Genomic DNA, 10,977 nt, shown 5'->3' with positions numbered 1-10,977 from the left:
GTGCACAGACATAGCGAAATCTGTGTGTCCAAACTTCTATATCCAATGAAGTGGCTTCACAGAATTTCTCTTGCTGGCATACCAGCCAATGCAACTTCCCATCCTGTAGTAATGGCTCCCCACCGGGTTTGGCAGAGGCATGTATTTTGGCTTAAGACAATGAAGCATACTTAACAACACTCACAGGAAGATGCATTTAAAAAGCCAAAAAAGAGTATAAATAATACACATGCTGAGAAAGGAAACAGGATGCAGCTTGGAGTTATATGTTGTTTAGGTAATGTGAGATTCATGTTAATGCACCATTCACCAGTGCAGCTGTCAGAATGACTTACAATTGATTTTCATTCTCTGTTATTCCTCCTCAAGGTGTACTTTGATGGAAACTGCTGGTGAAATAAACAGAAAACAAGTTTTAATGGTTGCAGGTGAAATGAAATAATTGCATCGTACTGGACCACATTTGAGGTGAACTAAAGAGCAGATTGTTATATCTAAGACTTGTTTTATGTGGTGTAATCCAAGAAGCTGAACATTGAGAAGGTGCCACATTGCATCACGGCATGTGATATAAGGTACACACTCATGCCAAGAATTGAAGGGTGCATGGTATAAAACAGAACACATGCTGCAAAGACAATCTGTAGAGGAGGAAGATTTACTGATGACAAAAGAAAGCAGGTGGGTGAGAAAAGGAAGCAAAAAAATGGGGAAAACAAAAGCTAAGCGAGGAGCAGATGCTGCAGCACTGGAGCAACCAGAGCCACTTCAACAATCAGTAGAATCATCTGAAACAACACATTGCCAAGATCAAGGAAAGCGAGGGAAAGCATTGCAGCAAAGGGACAGATATAGAACCAGGAGGGGAGGAAGTAGCAGGAGGAATTGAATTTCCCCGAGTTAGAATCCCTTATGAAGGCGAGCAACACAGAGAAAACCCAGCACTCTTCTGAGCGGTTCTTTATCAGAATCCTCTAAACTCAACATCTCCTTCTGTTTCCACCAGCAGTGGGACACAGTTGGACACCCACTCGCATAATAGAAAACACAGTCTGCAGGTTACACTAGTACAAAAATAGAATGTGCAGTACAGATAGCTGAAATCAGAAAGTGCCATGATGTTATGGTGGATAGCTTGTGGTTTTAACATGTGTGTGTGCCTGTTTTACAGTATCCTCAATCAAGACTTGATATAACATTGAAAACACTAATTTTAAATGTTTTATCATATTAATATAAAAATACAAGCGGTGCTCAAGATTGTTTCTGCTTTTTTAAACAAGATGTCCAACCACACTAACAGCTTTGGGAAGTTGTGATTAGGTGAGCTAAATGCTAACGTCAGCCTGCTAATGCACTCAAAATGACAACATGAACATGCTCTCATTTAGCTGGCATGTAGGCTCCTCTGTTGGGCATCTAACTTTAGCATTCTATGTTAGCATGCAATTGCTATGAACGCTAAACACAAAGTAGATCTGGAAATGTGATGCATTTAGTAGATTTCCATTTACTGCCTAGTCATACAAAGTACATTAAACAGAGAACGTTAAATTAATTTCTCTTCTCCTATCCTTCTTGTTCTGGCAGGAGTTTATTGTTTTCCTTGAGGCAAGAACTCTACAGCTGCTGCAACTCATTTGCCATTTGCCTACACCAGCCTGTCGACGGTATATTTGCACAGACGTGCATCTCCAAACAATCATAATTTTCTCCAGTATGTGCATTCCAGCAGGGGCAGTTTCTTTGTAAATACCATAGACGTAGACAGAAAATAAAAACTGTAAGGACAAATTAAATAACCGGAGTAATGTTTTTTACATTAATATACTGCGCACAGACAGCATATAAAATGTATCATCTGCAATAACTGCTGCCTGTCCACTGAATGTGACCCCATAAAAAGTGAAAATACAAATTAGATGTAACATTATACCATTAGAGAAATACACACTGGCAGCGGGATATATATCATATTCTGTTATGTCTCCCTGATGGATTAAGTCGATAATTAGGCCCTATTTGGAGTGGGCCAATATTTCCAAGCTTTTGATTTAACATTTTGACCAAGAAACCTCGCTGTGCTTGTGATATCCACTTCAACACATGGTGCATTAATGCCACCATCAAACTAAATTGTGCTCAAATTTCAAGTCTTTTGAAACACAATCACTGTGCTAGAGCTGTGATAATTTGTTAAATGGAGCTTCAGTTTGCCTCAGCAGTGCATCTCTGTATAATGATAGGTTTATTGTTGCAGCATTAACACAAAGAGAGTGTGAGACTGTCCATTTATTCACACCATCAGTCCCACACTTCTCCACCACGGCTGGCTGAAATAGCCACAGGACTTTAATGAAGGCCAGCAGGCTGTTTAAGAGTCTGCTAGTTGCTGCTGGTTCACCACCCTTTGTTGATTTCTTCAATGACCCTAGACATGAAGATATGTGTTCAGCAGAGTCTACCTAAAATGCCCAAAGGATACAGTGAAATATGTACTTGGCACATCATAATGACATGAAACCATTGATATCACTTACTGCTCAGCTGCAATACATCACTTAAAGGTCAGAAGTAGAGACCGTTTTATCATTCCTTCCCCATATCTACTCTATATGCTCTGTGAAGGTCAGATCTCCAGGAGAAAAAAAAATGGAAAGGACAAGCTGTACAGTCAATCCATGATGAAAAAGTGGATCATGATTTGCCACATTTCTGTTCAAAATCCAGCTGCCTTTTTTTGCATGGCACTGGAAGACTTGTCTGAAGAATTATGATGTGTGTTGTATTTAGTGGGTGCTGCTCTTTTGTACTGACAGTGTATTAAACTGTCCTATTGAGGTGCAAGAAGGAAATGTTCCTCTGAGTTGCTGTCAAACTCACCATGCTGAACTACTTATTATTGGGGAGATCACAGGGAATTTGTATCTTGTACAAAACTGTTAAAGTAATAGTTTAACCTTTTGGGAATTGTGCTAATTTGTTTTCTTTTTTTGATAAGACTTAGATGAGAAAAGGGATACCGCTTTTATAACATAGTAATGGCAACTACAATACCACAGAAGATATTTAATTTACCCCTGGAAAGGAGAAACTAGATAGCCTAGGTAATGAAAAATCTGCCTTTCTGCAGAGAGCGAAGATTCATAAATTAACATGTTATATCTTGTTTAAACCTTACAAAAGTGTAAAAGTGAAGGAGGAGCTGGCTCCCCTTATTTCTGGTCTTTATGTGAAACTAACCATCTCCTGGCTGCAGTTCATAGAGACATGAGAGCGGTGTCGATCTCATCTCACTTTTGACAAATTTCTAATAGATGCTGATCATTCTCATACTATAATGAATGCATTAAATCAGCAACACTGCATGACTCCTGTTGTGCTTGTAGACTTACCAGCCATTATTTTTTCTCTGTAACAAGAATCACCTTGCTGCTTTCTGAAGTCACTATGGTGATGGGCATAAGTTAATTTCGGTCAACTTGACAGAAGTTAAACACATCACACACAGCCCTCCACCATCTGTGATCTGCCAGCCCACAGGGAGCGGCCAACTGTTCCCATTAACGTGATTTGATGCTTTCCTCTCCGCAGGGTTCCCTGGAGAGTGACCATTAGCACTGTAGCTACTTCCTTCAGAATAGGGTAGTGGGAAGTGAAAGATGGGGGTCTTTTGTTTTATGATGGTTCAAATCAGAGTGGGTTGGATCAGCTGAGGCAAACCTATACTGCTCGTCAGTCGTTTCTAAAAAAAACTGTTGGCGAGGTAACGACTACGTGAGTCAGGTAGCTTCTCACAAGGTCCAATCTTTGAATCAATGCCCAAGGTCCAGAGTCAGTACTGTCTCCTGACCTTCCCCAAGCCTCGCCAGCTGCATGAAAGGAAGATGCCTGTAGATAATGTGAGCAGACAGCTCAGACCTACTCAGCCACAGCTCTTCACTTATACATCACATAGCCTGTGGGAACTTCTCTCCTGGCGTGTCAGAAAGCCTCAAACTGTCACTTCCCAGTGGAATCAGAGAATGGTGCAATATGCAGCATAAACTGAAGGACAGACCCTTTCCACTCTTGAAGTGGTGGGCATTTAAGTAAAAAAATGTGTCTACAAGATGCTAAGAACACACTTCTCCCAAATTGTACATTCCCATCTGCAGTACAGTGCATTGTTGCTTGATGAAATTTTACCAGCATCCTACCAAAATCCATATTAAGTGTTGCAATTACATGCAAGAGTGGGAAGTGGGAACTGGACTGAGAGAGAAGAAACAACAGAAATAATGAGTAATAACAAGGTCAGCATGCAACCGACACAGTTTAGAGTATCATTTGGAGAATTCTGTAGCACTTTGAACTTACAATCAGCATAGGGAGAGAGAGAGAGAGAGTTAATATTGTACTCTCTGCTGTAGCAATCTGCACAGGTTTATTGCTTCAAACCTGGATGTATGTACATACACACACACACATAAACCTTATACCTTATGTACGACAGATTCTGTCCTGAGAAAATATTTTAAAGCCGTAGTCAGTCAGATAACCCATACACCCCCTTCCTCTACTAACTTGGTAACCATGGTTGCCTTAGGTGTCACATTATCAGTCTATTTTAGGAAACTATCATCCCTTATACAGAGAACTGCACACACCTTGTAGGAGGAAGCTACGGTATTTGTCTTGCTGATATTTTTGGTTATGTAATGTTTAACTCACACTAATCTCTTTATAGCACACGCAGTGTAAATAAAGCACCAGGATATGCTGTACATGTCACTCGTTAAGATAGACATTTTGTGTAGAGAGCAAGTGGGGGTTTACACATAAATTAATTTTACCCACCCAGAATATGTTTTGGTTCTGTGGATGGCAATGTTGGTCCATCAGTCACTCCACCACTTTTGTCCAGATTGAAATGTCTTAATGTCTATTAAATTGATTTCCATGGAATTTGGCACAGATATTCATGGCTCCCAGAGGATGGAACCTAATGACTTTAGTGATCCCCTAAGTTTTCCTCTAGCGCTACTAACAGGTCAGAGTTTTCTTCCAGTGAAATATCTCAACATCTATGGCAATGGATTGACACAAAATTTTGTCAAAATTCATGGTTTCCAGAGGATGACGTGAAATTACATTGGAGATCACTTTCCCTCTAGCACCAATGTGGAGTTTACACAAGTTGTTTTAACAACTACCATTGGATGGACTGCCATGAATTGTGGCGCAGACATTAATGTCTCCTTCAAAATGGAGTGCAATAACGTTGCTTATCCCCTAACTTTTCATCCAGCACCACCACTGGTTGTGAAAAATTTAATTTTGTATTACCTGAGTTACAACTAAACATACTATAGACATTCCTATCAGCCTCAGGTCTACTTTGTGTTTAGTGCAACTTGTTACTTAAGAAATGTCAACATGCTAGCACACTAATCTCCTGAACGCTGCAAGCAATAAACATACTCAAAAGCAGCATGTTAGCATGCTGATGTTAGTTTACGCTTTAGAATTCATAGACGTGCTATAACTGCTACTAAATAATATGGCAAGCTTACCCAAGCAACACATCACTGATGCACTATCCGATTACTGTTTGCTGCTCCAAACCCCCGCAGTCTCGTGTTTATTCAGTTTCAGTCCTTGAAATGAAGGTTGGAGTCCTTGGTTTGTCCAGCTATCAATAAAAAACATCAGTATCTCACATCAGTTTTTTAGTTCTTACTTGCAAATCTCAATGAAACTTTCTGATTGAAAGCTCTCAGTGCCACAGTCAAACAGCATGTCCACCTCTGACTCAATGTCAAGTGAGAAACAGGTCATTATGAAATGAATGAGAGATTAAAAAGGATCTGATTAAATCTCCATCTGAGCCATCACTCAACATAATGAGCGCTTCAATAAAATATGGATATGCCAATAAAATATGTATACTTTCAGCAGTCCCCAGTGTTAAACTGACTCAATTTCAGTGTCCAGCATCTCTGGAGTCACAATTAGTTTGTCATATACCTTACAAATCTGGTTAATGAGCGCATAGGCCAGTATTGCCGACCTGTACTTATTCACATGCATTAATGTTCAGCTTATAAATCAGACAGTGAGGGGAAAAAAACCCAAAAGCAACAACTTTGTGGTCTAGCCTGCTCTGATTGCCCTAGTTGTAGCTGTGATCTTCTTAATACATCCTTCAGATAGTTTCAGTTTCTTTCAAGATGTTGCAAGTAAACAGCTGACGCAGTGACACTGAGTGTGACAACTTCAGCCTTGGAAAAAAAAAAAAAAAAAATCCACAAATAACTGCTTTCAGATGAATTATGCACAGTGAGGCATCTACTATTCAGCCTAACAAGGGAAAGCAGTGTCAGTTATAGTGCATGCTGCCAAGTATCATCCATAGTAAGATCAGCTCAAAGCAGAAGCGTTCATTATCAATCACGCACGTCTCATATGGTGTCATTTTGACTGTGTCAATGTCATGTTCATTCTGCTGCGTGTTTGACGGCTTTACATGAAGTGAATTGTTATTCTCCTGAACTCTAGAGGCATGGAGAATACTACCTGCTGCATTGCTTTTCAGAGAGTCACTCTAAGTGTGGGTGTGGGATAAATGACCAAACTGCTATGGCAGATCAGAATGGTCATTCAAAGACCCTTAAACCAGAGTGCTCAGAAAGAGTGAGCGGTAACAGAAATTCATCTTTCTTCATCTTAGATCCTGATAATTACTCCTCGCCAAGGGGCTACACATGCGAGCATTGATTCTCTTTAAAGGCTGTCCAAGTCAACACATATCCTGTAGAGCAAGTGAGAGTTGCCGTTGACACAGATAACGATCGAGTGGCAGAGCATCATACTTTCTGGCAGAGTGTAATTATGTCTGAATTGGTCTTTCCTTCACTGCAAAAGGCTCATATCTCCTGTGGGCCCATTAGAGGCTTTTGAAAATGAGAGGCAGGATGGCACATATAAACAGTTAGTCCACCCTGTCCTTTTGACACCCACAAGAATCCCATTGTCTCTTGCATTGTTTATTAGTCACAATACCAGCCACAGTGACTGTGTGCACTGAAAATAACTTCTGAATAAGGGCACAAATGGCAGCCAGCCAAGGCTCCTGTAATAAACTCACCCGAAATTACAGCTCAGAGAAGAACATTAAAGAACATTAGAGAACGTGTAGCAGAAGAGTTTTACAATACACATGAAATGCTTACAGTTTTTGTTTTGGAAGATTATGGTTTTCAAACATATTACACTAAAAAACATTATGTGATCTATTACAGTTACTGGACCAGCAGCTGAATGTATTAGACGTTTGTAAATAAATCACAATCTTTATCAGGGCTCAGCAGTGCCAGCACTGCAATCGGCTTGGGGAGAGAAGCTGCCAACAGTTACATTTAAGGCAACACAGTCACAACTCCAGCAACAAAGCCTTTCTGCTGGGTTTAAACTTTTCTAACAGCTTTGGTGAGGTCATGGTCTCATCAAACCTGAAATAACTGATTTTTTTTATACTTCACTACAAACTGTGAGTACAACCCTGACGTTAAGTTAGTGTTATTAATTGTTGTTGATATGTTCACCTGCCCCGCGACCCTGACGGACAAGCGGTATAGAAAATGGATGGATGGATGTTCACCTGCCTATTCTCACAGGTAGCACAGAGCAACAAGCTGGTATCCATTTGATGAATCTATGTGCAATATTCACTTTTTAGCCCTCTTCTGGTCTCCACTAACTCCCTAAGGAAAAATCTGCTAAATGTTCCACTACGTTCCTCAGCTATTCACTAACTTTTGTTGTAGGCCACAAAACCAAAGCAATTAGTTGAAAGATACTGAAAGGTTATTTAGAGCTGAGGGGATCTGCCTTTGAGTTTGTCTCCTTTAAAATCACACTTAGTAATTTAATTTATTGTTATTATAAAAAAATATTGATTATAGCCGTTTTAATACATTAGGGAAAATATTTGTGTAGCAGAGTGCAGTGATGCACCCTTCAGCAGGCTCTTGTTTGTCTGTGCGAGTCAGTGGTGTTGAAGTAGTGGCAGGGGGTGCAGTGACATGTGCAGACACCAGGTAACTGACTTGATGCAACAAGACAGGGCGATGAGTCACCCCGGCCCTCAGCGAGCTCTCTGCTTAACCTGCAGCAGCTCCCGTGCGATCGACTATTTATAGCCCCTCCACAACAGTCCCGCAAACTGACAGACTGGGAAATCTGCCTTCGTCTGAGCTCTGCTTTTGCACTAAACCATAAGACACAACTTCTGTGCCGTTTAATAGCTTTAATGGAAAATCCTAAAGCAGAGAGCTCTAATATATGCAGGCTGTCTCTGTGACACATTTAATTGTTCCTCTTGTTGGACTGATGAGTTAGACTGTGAATAAAACCATATCCCTGCAAGTCATGCAGCAGGCTGTCATGCCTGGCTGACTCATCACCTGGTATACCTGCAAACGCCCTCCAGAGGATTAACGCGCTGTTCATTAGTACTGCTTATGTTCCAAATGGTAATTCTTTAAAGTATTATTTTGTTTAAATAAAATCTGTTAACCCCCCAAAGAAGCAAGCAGTGTCAGTGTCAGATCATAACTGTTTCAGCCTGCAAATCAATAATGAAAACAATGTACACAGCAATTATTTTTAGCATTTTTTTTTCTTGGCACAGCCTCAGCACATCAGAGGGAATCCATCATATTAATGATCCCAAGGCCACTTCATTATTCACAGAGAAGCAGCTCGGCTGTCCAAATAAATTATCATTGGTGTTCCGTTAATGGAAGTTTTCAAATCTCACCACGGAGGATGCCATTAAGCTGCACACAGCGTCTCCCTAGGGTGGAACGGTCGGCTACTGTACCACTGCCGGTGATCTGTGAAGATGAGAAGCTCCCCACTGTCCTCGTTCACTTTCCTTCTGTGGGAGGAAGTCCAATTATGATTGACGTTAACTGCTGCGGCTCCAGACCGGATCTCTCCCAAGCTAAACACTCTGCATTTTTTCTGCACTGCAAAAGGGATATGTGCTTATATGTGCTTATAGGTGAAGGATAGAGCTACAAAGTGGTGCTTCTGTTTGAAACTGTGGATGACAAACTCCGACCTCTCCCCTCCTGATGGAGCGCTTTCAGCTAATTCGACACATATTGCATTTGTGTGTGGGAAAATTGCAAAGCCAGAAGCCTTTGCTCGTCCCTAAGGACTCCCCGCACATCCATTCCCCTTTCAGCAGCACACAGACGTGGGCCAACTTCCAGACACATACTGTTAATATTCTGATTGGACATTTGTGAAAGGACCTTGAAAAGTCACATACTGTGCAACTTTCTAACACTTTAATGAAATTGCTTCTTATAATGTTGGCATTCACTGACTATTATGTTTTTCATTACGACAGCCTACTGTAGAAGTCAAACTCGTTTTCATTTTGTCTGGATGTAAGAGGCCAATAAATCCATTTCCTTTAATGCCCTGCAAACCACTTGGCTTTACAATCAGAACTTCACAAATAACTAAAGTGAAGTACTGTAACACAGCTCTCTGAAATTAATTCCATGGGAGCTTGATAGAAGCCTTTTTATGGTAAACAAACTGAGCTACATGAAAGAGCTTTTGTTGTGCTTGTTGGCTGTTAAGCTTTGGAAGAAATACCCACTGCCTGACAGTGTTCAGCTGGATCTGTTATTTATTTTCCCACCTACCAGCTATCTTATTCATCGCCAGCTCTCTGATTTACATACTCTCTCTGCTCATAACAGACTGTGACGCTGTCATCCCCTCCCTCTCCGGCCAGTTCATTGTACCCCTGAGTCGGGTGGTGAATATGAGGCAGTATTTAGCTGTGGCTTGCTCTTCTGCTGTGAGTTTTCAGTTGGAAGCTTGCAGCATGCCTCCAGGTCTGAAAGGAACTCCAGCTTCTGTTCCTGCCAAAACCTTCCTATATGCCAAACCTCCCCCTGCTCTTGCACCTGAGCCTGGCTCTGTAAGGATTTAAGTCCCACTGTTTTATACCAGCTGACCTCTTTGGCCAAATGGATGATGTCCTCTTTTTGACATGAAAAGAGCGAGACGGATACAATGCTAGATCAAACAGGTGCTGTAAATACACAAATATCTTCAAATTATCCAGACAGATTTAATAGTGCATTTATGCCTTTTTTCATCAATTGCATGAGCTGTTTCAGCGGTGCTCTATTGGCATACGCTTTGTTGGTGTGTAAGTGTTTAATCAAACAGGAAATAACGCACAGCACGGCCATGTGGGAAAAGCTGCTTAAATCCCCCTTTCTTTGCAAAAGCCAGCTAGGCCAGATCAAATTAAGTGGTTTGATACTTTCTCTGCCAATCGGATTAGGCTGATTAATTCCCAAAAGTGTTTAAATGATTAAAGCTGGTTAATGGGCCCTAAGAAAGTTCACGGTGTCAAGAGTTGGCTGCAATTTCAAACAGGGGGCTGAGGAGAGTCAATAAGTGATAACTGTGAGAATATTTTCTGCTTTAGCATTGCTATTTGTCCATCAACAGCAAATAAATACTTGCATATTCAGCTCTGATAATTTTTTTGTTCCTCGAAATTACAAGACTCCTAGGAGAAAATGCTTGACAAATAGTGCATCTGCTCTGTAGTGACACAGTGCCTAAATATAGAGTGGAAAATGGAGCAGTAGAAGGGGGCACAGCGAGGACCATAAATATTCACAGTCCATCTACAGAAGAAGCTGGCAAAAGCCTGGTCCAAGGAGAAATCTTCTCCTCTCATAAACTATGCTTAATGTGGCACCACTGAGCTATGCTGTTGCGGCATTTTCGATTTGGATGTGTTGTGACTGTGGACGTTCCTGTGCCATTTTGATGCAGGTCTTCATTTGAAAATATGACTCTGAATCCTGCTGTGAAGGCCAATGAAGAGAAAGAAAGAAAAACAGAAAGAAAGAGGAATAATGGAGAAATGGTTGCAGGTTTGGGGTCCAT

Source organism: Scatophagus argus, chromosome 15 (assembly GCF_020382885.2).
Source record: "Scatophagus argus isolate fScaArg1 chromosome 15, fScaArg1.pri, whole genome shotgun sequence".
NCBI classification, from domain to species: Eukaryota; Metazoa; Chordata; class Actinopteri; family Scatophagidae; genus Scatophagus; species Scatophagus argus.
The sequence above is the reverse complement of the archived record's forward strand: the minus strand, read 5'-3'. Positions refer to the sequence as shown.